Raw genomic sequence first — 11,199 nt, 5'->3', positions numbered from 1 at the left:
TGGCGATTGTAAAGCTTCCCTTCAGGAAGAAGCATCAGAGATCAGCAGTCCAGCCCCATATCCCATAGGAAAGGACAGTAAGACCCGCATTAGGGAGTGATTTGCGCTGGGCCACAGGGTACATCGGTGACTCAGTGACAGAGAAGAGACCCCAGATGTCCTTAAGAATAAGGCCTGTGGGGGCGCCTGGGTGGCTCAGTTGGTTAAGCGTCCGACTTCGGCTCAGGTCATGATCTCATGGTCCGTGAGTTCAAGCCCCGCGTCGGGCTCTGTGCTGACAGCTCAGAGCCTGGAGCCTGCTTCCAATTCTGTGTCTCCCTCTCTCTCTGACCCTCCCCTGTTCATGCTCTGTCTCTCTGTCTCAAAAATAAATAAACATTAAAAAAAATTAAAAAAAAAAAAAGAATAGGGCCTGTGGTAGGATACCAGTGTCAAACAAACACCGAATTTCAAAGGCTTTAAGTACAGGGATGGGGGTGGGGCGGGGGGTGGATAAAATATCTCCCTACTGATTTTTATTTAAAATTTTGTTTAACGTTAATTTATTTTTGAGAGAGACAGGGCGTGAGCAGGGAAGGGGCAGAGAGAGCAGGAGACACAGAATCTGACACGAGCTCCAGGCTCCCAGCTGTCAGCACAGAGCCCAACCCACGTGGGGCTCAAACTTGCAAACTGAGAGATCATGACCTGAGTGGAAGTCGGATGCTTAACCGACTGAGCCACCCGGGCATCCCTGATTTTTATTTTAATTACATGGTGAAACGACAAGCTATTGATATATTGGGTTAAATGAAATATGTTATGGAAAGTAATTGCACCTGTTTCTTTCGACTTTTTTCAAGGCGACGACTAGAAAATGTTAGATCAAGGACGGGGCTTGCATCCACGGCAGGTGGTGTATCTGTGCGGGACAGAGCTGCACAGGGCGGTGAGCTCTGATGCTGGTCAATTCAGCTCCTGGCTGTTACCCCGTGTCTAAGTCCACTGAGTGGAAGAGGGTGGGGACAGACGTGGGAAGCTTTGAGGACTTTCCATGTGCCGGGCACTGGGCAATTTCGTTTTATCTTCCCTGCCACCCTGTTCCAGGGCTGGGAGGACAGGGAGTGCAGGAGGGCTCACTCAGGACCCCCGGACTGGGGTCAGGGTGAGGTCAAGGTGAGGGGCAGCATCCTCTTGTCCTCACACGTGTCCTGAGTTTCTTGCCCTCCCTCTGTATACCTTCTGGTGTACAGTCTTCACACCTCGGCCTCACACACGTCAGTTGTGAAATCTGTCCCCTCTCCTCTCGGGCTCTGCCCTCCTTTTCTGGACGCAGACACTGTCCCACGAGGCACACCTCCCAACAACCACACACCCTGCCTGGTAGCCCTCCCTGGCCTTGGCAGTGTGGCAGCTTTCGGAGAAGGGTTGCCAAGCGAGGCGGCTGGGCCTGCTGCTGGGGGGCAGCCTGGACTCTAACACCCACCCCTTCCCAATAAATTGAGAACCCCCATTTCCAGGAGTTTGGTCCCCGTAGGAGCCAGCACTCAGCTCTGGGACCAGGCAGGCCCTGCTCCGGCAAGTGACCGCAGGAACCACAAGGTGGCGCTGTTCCCACAACCCTCCACTTCCCAGGACCCTCCGGTCACAGGCATTTGGGAAGAGGCTTTCCCCGGACGGGTGAATTTCTTAGCCTTCAGCTGCCGAAGGTTATTCAGACTCAGTAATGCTGCACTTAAACATGGTCATCTCTGAGCACACGCTTAAAAATAAAAGGCAAGCAGGCTACAGGTTCGTTGCTGATTCTTTTAAAAAAAATTTTTTTTAATGTTTTATTTGTTTTTGAGACAGAGTGAGACAGAGCATGAGCAGGGGAGGGGCAGAGAGAGAGGGCGACACAGAATCCAAAGCAGGCTCCAGGCTCTGGGCTGTGGGCACAGAGCCCGACGCAGGGCTTGAACTCACAAACTGCGAGATCATGACCTGAACCAAAGTCGGGTGTTCAACTGACAGAACCACCCAGGCGCCCCTCGTTGCTGATTCTTAGAAAGGAATTCTGTACCCAGAGGCTCTCATGCACACCTAACATGTGCAAGAGGAATGCACACACGTGACATAAACAGCACAAATAGCACATGGGTCCATATGTGTGTGAACTTGACAGAAAGAAGGATGTTACAGATTATTTAGCAGTGAGGGTTTCTCACCCCCCTCCCCCATTTTAATTTAGCTCCAGGATTTTGGAAAGAAAGAAAGAGAGAAAGAGAGAGAGGGAGTTGAGGGAGAGAGAGAAGGAAAGAAAAGAAAAAAGAAAAGAAAACCTTACAATAAAGCCAAATACGTAAAGTTAGGGGAATTTTTTTTTTAATGTTGGCTGCTCTAGTTGCAGATGTGGGGTTAGAAAAGTCTCTTCCCAGTGCATAGTTTTCTGGAGCATAGTTTAAAAGCCATCAATCCAGTCCCCTTGCCTCATGTCATAGGAACATAAACAGACACTCAGGAAGGAGAAATGACTCTTTCAATATCACACAGCTACTCTTAAATATTTTCATTGAAACCTAAGCCCCCCAAAGCAGGTGTTTCCACTGAGGAAGGAAAAAAAAAACAATTTCTATTTTTTCTGACTTATGTCCAGATTCTCTGCAAGTTGTGGTGACACCCCATGACCGGAGAGATGGCAGTAATGGTGACACTCAGACCAGCTCCCTCCATTTCAAGCCCTCTCAGCATCCACTGTCCTGTACGACCCTCCCTATGCCCCTGAGGGCAAGTAGATACCCCACGGATCTTCCCCAAGAGGGGAAACCAAGGCACAGAGATGACTTGACTTGCTTTTGAGCACACAGTGAGTGAGTGTCAAAAAAAAAAAAAGTACAAGACTAGCACACAGGACTCTAGTAATTATTCTACACACTGGTCTAGAGTTGAGTTAATTCTAGGTCTGGTGAGAAGCTTTTTTTTTTTTTTAAGTTTATTTATTTTGAGAAAGAGAGAGCGTGCATGCACACACGTGTGAGCAGGGGAGGGGCAGAAAGAAAGGGAGAGACAGAATCCCAAGCAGGCTCCAAGCTGTCAGTGCAGAGCCCAACGTGGGGCTCCATCCCATGAACTGTAACATCATGACCTGAGCTGAAATCCAGAGTCAGTTGCTTAACCTACTGAGCCACCTGGGTGCCTTAGTGGGAAATATTTTTTAAGAGGGAGACAGCTGCTAGGTATGGGTGCTCAAGCTGATGAGAAAGAAGAGTGAGAACAAGAGACTGCTCCTTAAGAATGGGAACCTTCTGGGGAGCGTGGGTGGCTCAGTCCTTAAGCATCTAGCTTCAGCTCAGGTCATGATCTCACAGCTCGCGGGTTTGAGCCCCGCATTGGGCTCTGTGCTGACAGCAGCCTGGAGCCTGCTTCAGATTCTGTGTCTTCCTCTCTCTCTGCCCCTCCCCCACTTGTGCTCTGTCTCTCAAAAATGAATTGTTTATTCAAAAAAAAAAAAAAAAAGAATGGGAACCTGCCTTCTTCATTTTCGTGTCTTCAGGGCCAGGCATAAAGCAGCCGGTACATTGCGGGCCTCTAGACGTTGCCTGGATGAATAAATAAATGTGACATAGACACATAAATAATACATTTGGTTCCTGAGACCAGAAATTAAGATTCTGCCCATGCTAATACCATTTCCATAATCCAGTAGGCAGAAACCCTGGAGAGATGTCTTGAGAGGAGGAAGGGCTCGCAGCACACAGTGATTTGTTGGTCTTTCTCGCCTGTCACTCTGAACAGCACACTTCCGGGAGTAGGGTGGCCTTCTGCAACATTTTTATTATGCAAACCATTCATTTAGCTCACAGTTTTGTTCCCACCTACTAAGCGTTAGGCCCTGAGGGGTGTAGCACAGACAGATCAGATAGCATATTTAATACATTTCAGAACTTTGACCGAAAATGAGAACATTTGAAAGGAACTCTGAGATCTTGAACAAGTGCTGACTCATAGTGTAGGTGGGGACAGGGCAAGCAATAATTAGCCATTCAATCCAGCAACAATTCACTGAACTCTAATAGCCCTGAACACAAGTGCTAGGTGAGCACAGGAACAGGGATGATAGGACAAGCCAGTGGAGCTCACCAGGCAGATGGGACAAGACGGCCCCATAAATAACTACAATGTGAGGTGATCGCCGCTGAAAAATAAATAATGTAAGCCTCCCCATTCAAAAACCACTAATGGTTTGGTATGCTTCCCACCTTTGACTTGTGGTTATATAATGAATACATTCCCTTTATATATACAGTTCTCCCTTTTTCCCCCACAGAAATGGAATCATATGGTCCATATTTTTGTACACTCTACCCAGATTAACACACTGCAAGCAGCTTCATTCTTTCTACAGACTTGGGCACGCCATTCATCCTTCACATAGCATATACCAGGGACCATGCTGGGTGTTGTGTAATAGGGACTAAAACATGGACCCTGCTCTCGGGTAGCTTAAACCACATAGACATACCTTAATTCAGTAAATAATTTCCTTGTTGCTGGACGTTTCCATGGTCACACTGTTCCTCTGTTTGTAGTGATAATGATAGGTAAGATTTATTGAGCACCTGTTATGGGCCAGGAACTGTCAGAAGCACTTAATGTGGATCATTTCATTTCATCTTTGTAAAGAGCCCCCTGTTATAATTTCAAATGTAGATGAGGAAATGGAAGATAAGGGCTTATTAATTTATTCAAGGCCAGGTAGCTATTAAGTGACAGAGCCCAGATTTGAAGCCAGGCATTTTGACTCCAGAACCAGTCTCTCTTCCACTGGTAGGAGCAAAGCTACGACAAACATACCTGTTAATATACCTTTTCACATTTATGTGAGCATTTCTGAAAAATGGATTCTTGGAAATTGGAATTAGTGTTTCAGAGTGTATACAAATATCTTCTAAGTACCCCAGAGACATGACTTTTAAAAGAGAAAATGGAAAGATCTCTTTTGAGTTGTTGAAAGATCATTTTTTTGTCCAATTAAACCTCTGTTTGTCAAATATGGCAGCCGCCAGTCATATGTGCCTGTTAAGCACTTGAAATGTGGTTAGTCCAAACTGAGATATGCTCTAAGTATAAAACACATCAGATTTTGAAGACTTAGTATGGAAAAATGTAAAATATCTCATTGGTAAGTTCTATATTGATTACAGTGGTAGCACTTGGGATGCATTAGGTTAAATAAAACCTATTATTAAAATGTATTGTTTTAATTTTAATTTAATATAATTTTAATTTTAACTTTTTAAACATTTTTTAATGTTTATTTATTCTTGAGAGAGAGAGAGAGAGAGACAGAGTGTGAGTGGGGGAGGGGCAGAGAGAGGGGAAGACACAGAATCCGAAGCACGCTCCAGTCTCCAAGATGTCAGCACAGAGCCCAACATGGGGCTTGAACTCACGAACCATGAGATCATGACATGAGCTAAAGTCAGACACTTGACTGAGCCACCCAGGCACCCCTAATTTTATTTTATTTTTATTTAAATGTGGACTGAGCCCTTAACCTGTGGATTTTATCTAGCTTTATCTGAGCCCTTAACCTGTGGCTTCATCTAGCCATTGGGTCAGAAAAGCAGGTTGCACTAGCCCTGGGTAAGTAGTGTCAGAATTGAACTGAACACCAGTCGGTGACCAGGTGTTGCAGAACTGGCTGGTGGTGTGGAGGAAACCCACATACTTGTCATCAGAAGTTTATGAGTACAAACCACTCACGCCATTTCCTCAGCACTCGCAGTATCCCAAGCACTGTGCCCTTTACATGCACAATTTCATTAAAGTACTTGACAAGCTGGGGAGGTGGTACAATTACTGTGCCGTGCTACAGATGTGGATGTGAGGCTCAGAAAGGCACAAGGTCATCAGTCGATGCCCAGCAGAGTAGGGATTCCAACCCAGATCTGACTCTGCAGTTAGCGTTGCGTTTACAAATAATTCATTAATTTGTTTTTAGTTTTTCGCATAGGTGATACATGCACATTTTACAAACGTCACCGGGTACAGAAAGGTACCTGGGGATGTTCCGCGTTGATAGAGACGGTAATATACACACACCGTTATACACTGTCTTGCTTTTCCTTAGCAGTTTTTCTTAGGGATCATCCTACCCCTCACTTTCTTTCGTTGTTGTTTTTTTCTGAAAATTTAATGAGGTGAGATTCCCATAACACAAATCAGCCATTTTAAGGGAAACAATTCTGTGGCACTCAGTACGTTCCCAGTGTTATACAACCACAACTCTACCTAGTTGCAAAGTATTGTCATCGCTCTGAAGTAGAACTTCTTACCCATTGAGCAGTTGCTGCCCTTTAGCCTCCCCTGCCAGCCCCAGGTAACCACCATCTGCATTCTGTCTCCATGGAGTGAGCCATCCTGGATATTTGGTATAAATGGAATCATACAATCCGTGACCTTTGGCATCCAGCTCCTTTCACTTAGCCTAATGTTTTGGAGGTTCATGTATGTTGTAGCATCTGTCAGCACTTTATTCCTTTTTAAAACTAATATCCCATTGTGTGATATACCACAATTTGTTTATCCATTCATCCACTGATGGACCCTGGGTGGCTTCCACCTTCTGGCTCTCATGAACAGTCCTGCTATGAATATGCACGAGTGTATACTTGGTTGGGTACCTCTTTTCAATTTTAGGACTGGAGTTACTTGGTCATATGGCAATTCTATACTTCATTTTTTGAGAAGTTGCCAAACTGTGTTTCATACTGACTAAACCATTTTACCTTCCCATGGGCAATGTAGAAGAATTCCAATCTCTCTCCATCCTCATCAATACTTATTTTCCCTTTCTATAACTAACCATCCTAATGGGTGTGGAGTGGTTTTGATGTGCATTTCCGTAATGACCGAAGGTGTCAGATAGGAGGTAAAGGCTGTTGAACCTCTTTCTTGTGCTGGTTGGCCATGTGGATATCTTCTTTGCAAAAAATGTTCAAGTCCTTTGCCCATTTATTTGTCTTTTTGTCGTTGAGTCGTAAGAGTTCTTCGCCTATTCTGGACACAAGAGTTTTATCAGAGATCATTCTGCACTTTCTTCCTGTCTGCTCAAATGTCATGTTGTTGGAGAAGTCTCCCCACAGTTCACATACTATAGCCACTCTCCCTGCTTTATTTTTTCTCCTCAGCATTGATCACCACGTAAAATATAAATGTTTAACATCATTTCTGTGTATGTGCATGTGTGTTGTGCGCAGGTTTGGAGATTTCTCTATCCTGTGGAATGCAAACTATATAAAAACAGAGGCTTTGCTCTTGTGTTCATCTCTATCCCCAGCTCCTGGAACAGAGCCTTAGCACCCAATAAGTAATAGTAGAATGAATGAATGAGAACAGATAGAGCTACTCATTCTTTTGATAGGTGAAAACAGTTTTATAAACTATTTGTAGTTTTATAAAATGTGATTCTTAGAACACAGCGTCTCTGCCCACCTAACTCTTAAACTGTTCAGGCCTGTCTGGTTCCTAAAACCAGCAGCGGCCCATTCTAGGGTTTATCTAGCCCTCAGGTCAGAAAAGCAGGCTGCTCTCCAGCACCCACTCACCCTTACAGAGTAGTATCTTCACTGTCTGCCCTACCCCATGTCAGGTTCCACATCCAAACCTGTTCCTAAGCTGCTCACTTTTTATTTTCTCCCTGTTTCTAACCTCACCTTATGTTGGATGGGACGCTCACCATTGTTCTTTCCGCTCTGCCCCCTTGAATTGTGTTCTGGAAACACAATGGAGATTCTAATATTCACAATGGTTCTGTTTGTCCACCTGGTGCCTGGACCATCTTCTGGGTCCATGTTCTTGAGCAGATCTTTTACCAATTCCTCCTCTCTTGGTCCTGTGATCTGAACCCAATTGAGAATGTTTGGTGGTAGCAGCTGGCAGAAAGCAGAGGGGAAATTTGGAAAACAATTTGATCGACACTCGTACTCTCTCTCTTTCACTTGGGCTGAAGTTCTACCAACAACTCCCTCACCATTCTTCTAATCATGGGTGATATTTGCTATCTTGCCAACAATCAAGAATAGAAGTTCTAAAGTCTGGGCAGACAGTGTTAGAATCACCTAGGAATTTGTTAGAGATGCAATGTCCAGGGCCCCATCCAGGAGCCTGCCCCTCCTGCCCCCAGGTGGTTCTGATACTTGCTGATGTTTGAAAGCACCAGGTCAAAATGATGGGCACTGGGATGTTCTGCCCGGCAGCGTTGGCCAACATCAGGGCCAGTGGCGTGCATTCCCCAAGCAGCACAAACTAGCTAGGGGCTATCAGATATGAGGCAAATAGACCCACTCCAAGGGTCTGCTTCGGATCAAGAAGGAACAGACAGAGCAAGACAGCGACAGAGGAATAAAACCGAGAGACCCGATTTTAGCAGTAGCTATCCAATTTGCTCCCATGGCAGGAAGTCTCCCCTGGTAACTGTGGGACTTTGAACATGTCCTTCATTTGAATCCTGCTCACGTCTCAGCAGAGGGCTGGATGGAAATCTTCTTTCCGACAGGGATGTGCAGACCCTGCGCAAGAAAAGAAAAGGAGTCTAAAATATAAGAGCCTCAGCAACCGGACCGAAATGGGGATGGGAACGTGTTTATTATGTGAACTTCTTCTGACCCTGCCATCCTGGCGGCACTGTGCGCTGAGGCGGATAAAAGGTTTGCCTGTGTAAACAGAAGAGAGCTGTCTGCACCGAGACCCTCCATAACCCTTTGTGGTCTAAGCAAAATTGCTGTAGACACTTCCCTCACCCTGCCTTCCCTGGAGCCCCAGCTGAGCATATACAAAGGGAGCTCTGTTCCCTGCTCACTTGCAAGAGCTCTGTTGGCTGGGCTTGGTAATGACGTTGAGGGTGACAATATAATAATAGTTAACACTCAGTGATGCTTACGACATGCCAGGCACTTCGTTGAGTGGCTTAAAAAACTACTTCTTGTAAGACCTACAACATTCCCATGAAGTGGATGCAGTTCCTGTCCTCCTTTTACAGACGAGGGAAGTGGAGTTCTGACGATTGGAGAGACCTGTCCCAGTCCCCCGGCTGGAGAGTAATGCGGGGCTGGGGTAGCCCTTGGCACCGACCCTGCAATGTCTCCCAACAAGGGCTTATTTCTTAAGGTTGGCTTTTATTGCTCTCTTTCAACAAAGGAAAAGTTATTCAAAGATTAGATTAGATTAGATTAGATTTTAGAGAGAGAAATCCGTTTATCCAAGATGATAAATCTAGGAGGTAGCAAAACCGTGAGCGGAACACAGTTCGTTCACCCACACCATGATGTCCACCGCTGGCTCCTTTGCCTGACCTTCCTGACCGAGGTCAAGGCCCTCTTTCCTGAGAAGCACCACTTGCACCTGTGGAGCTGCCTATGATTGGTGAGCGGCTATACTGCAGGGCAGTTCCAAGTCTGGACCCAGGAGTTCAACACAACCTGCTTCAACTCCTGGCTCTGACCTTGGGCGAGCTACTTTGCCTTTTTCCCTCATTGTCTTTTAGTTTGGGTAGGATTTATGTACACTAAATTCAGTCTTTTCAGTGTACGATGAGCTGTGACAAATGTATATCCATGCTCCCTGCCCCCACCACAATCAAGGTATAAAATCCCCCAAATGTCCCTGTGCCCTTTGTAGTCAACCCATCTGGCAACCAATGATCTGTTTGCAGTCCCTTTGGTTTGCCTTTTCTAGAATATTGTATAAATGGAACCAGTATATAGCCTTTTGAGTCTGGCTTCTTAATGGAATGCTTAGCGTAATGCATTTGAGATGTATCTGTATTGTCATTTGTATAGGTAGCTTATTCTTTTTTTACTGTTGACCAGCAAGGATTTTAATGTAGCAGAAACCAATAGCGGCAACTGGCAATGCCCTGCAAGGCTGTTGAGCACACCACCTCTCAAGTCTTGGCCTATTATCTTCAAGATGGCACAATTGTCTTGGAGACAGTGGTGGTGAAGGCAACTGGAAAGTAGGTGCACAAATACACCCCTTAGAGACCTTCTCAGATTATCTTCTTAGTGACAGTGGGATTGGGCTAACTAAGAGCCCTGTGGTTTGGGCACTAACATGTCCATCAGCTAGAGAATCCTGGGATACTCAGGTCATGGCAGTTACGGTCAGAGTCAGAAATCAAACCCAGGACTGTCTAGTTCCAAGTCCAGCCTTTGTTCCACTATTCCAGCAGCTTCCAACCACATCCATGGGAAAACAAGCACTGCTGGGCCAGACTGTGCTGTTCCTCAGGTGGGGGAGGGGGTAGGGTGGAGACTGACGATATGGTAGGAGAACTTTTTGGTGAGGCCTGATGATAACAGAATCCTTAGCAAGGACCATTCCAGAATGTAGCCTGAAGGGTCCCATCTCACACCTGCTGGATCCTCATCTCCAAAGGGCACCCAGGCACCTGTTTTGTTTAGCAAGCTTTATGGGGGCTTCTGTTATGTCACCTGCATTGAAAGTTGCTCCAGAGAAGAAATAAGCACATCGTTCTGTCCCCAGGCAGTGGAGAGAATTGGGTAGAGTCACATACCTAGATATTCTTTCCCTGTTAGTTGCCTAAGGACATCGATTCTTAGCTTTTCCTCTTTTGGCACAGGCCCTACCAAATTCTCTTGCTCCTTAGTCACCCTCCACTTCAGACTCACAGAAAAGCGTACACAGAGCACATGAAACCACCTGCTAAATAAAAAAGCAAGACAGCGAGGCTGGGGGCTCATCCTCCTGGTCTGTGTTCCATGGGCGATGGCCAGGAATATGGTCCCCCGGGTCTCTTTGGTTCACCCACCCATGGAAACTTGGCAAATCACATGTATGTTTTGGATATTCAGTGGCTGTTACTCATGGAAATCCTGAATCCACGTGAACACTCTTTCCAAAACCAGATGGAGTTTCCATTCAGAGAAACCTTGGCACCACTTTCAGCCTGAACAATCACAAGTTACAGGCAGGACCTGGGAGGGCTTCATGAAAGTGGTGGCTGGCACTGCAGACAGGGATCAACTAGGGAAGGAGAGGATGCCCCTGGCTGGCATTTCCCTTTCCTGCAAAATGGGGTGGCCCGCTGCCTCTAACTCATGGGTCTCAGAGAGGGGTAGGAACCTCCTCTAATTGAAACCTTCCTTGAAGAGAATTGTTTTGCTAAGATATAAGCAGCCCCACTCCAGACATTTAAGGCAGTTTGGCAGCCACTAA

The sequence above is a fragment of the Lynx rufus genome, unplaced genomic scaffold, assembly GCF_022079265.1.
Source record: "Lynx rufus isolate CCGP_SWC_20201006 ecotype Redwood Valley unplaced genomic scaffold, mLynRuf1.p SCAF_9, whole genome shotgun sequence".
In the NCBI taxonomy this organism is placed as follows: domain Eukaryota; kingdom Metazoa; phylum Chordata; class Mammalia; order Carnivora; family Felidae; genus Lynx; species Lynx rufus.
Note: the sequence above shows the minus strand (reverse complement) of the source record.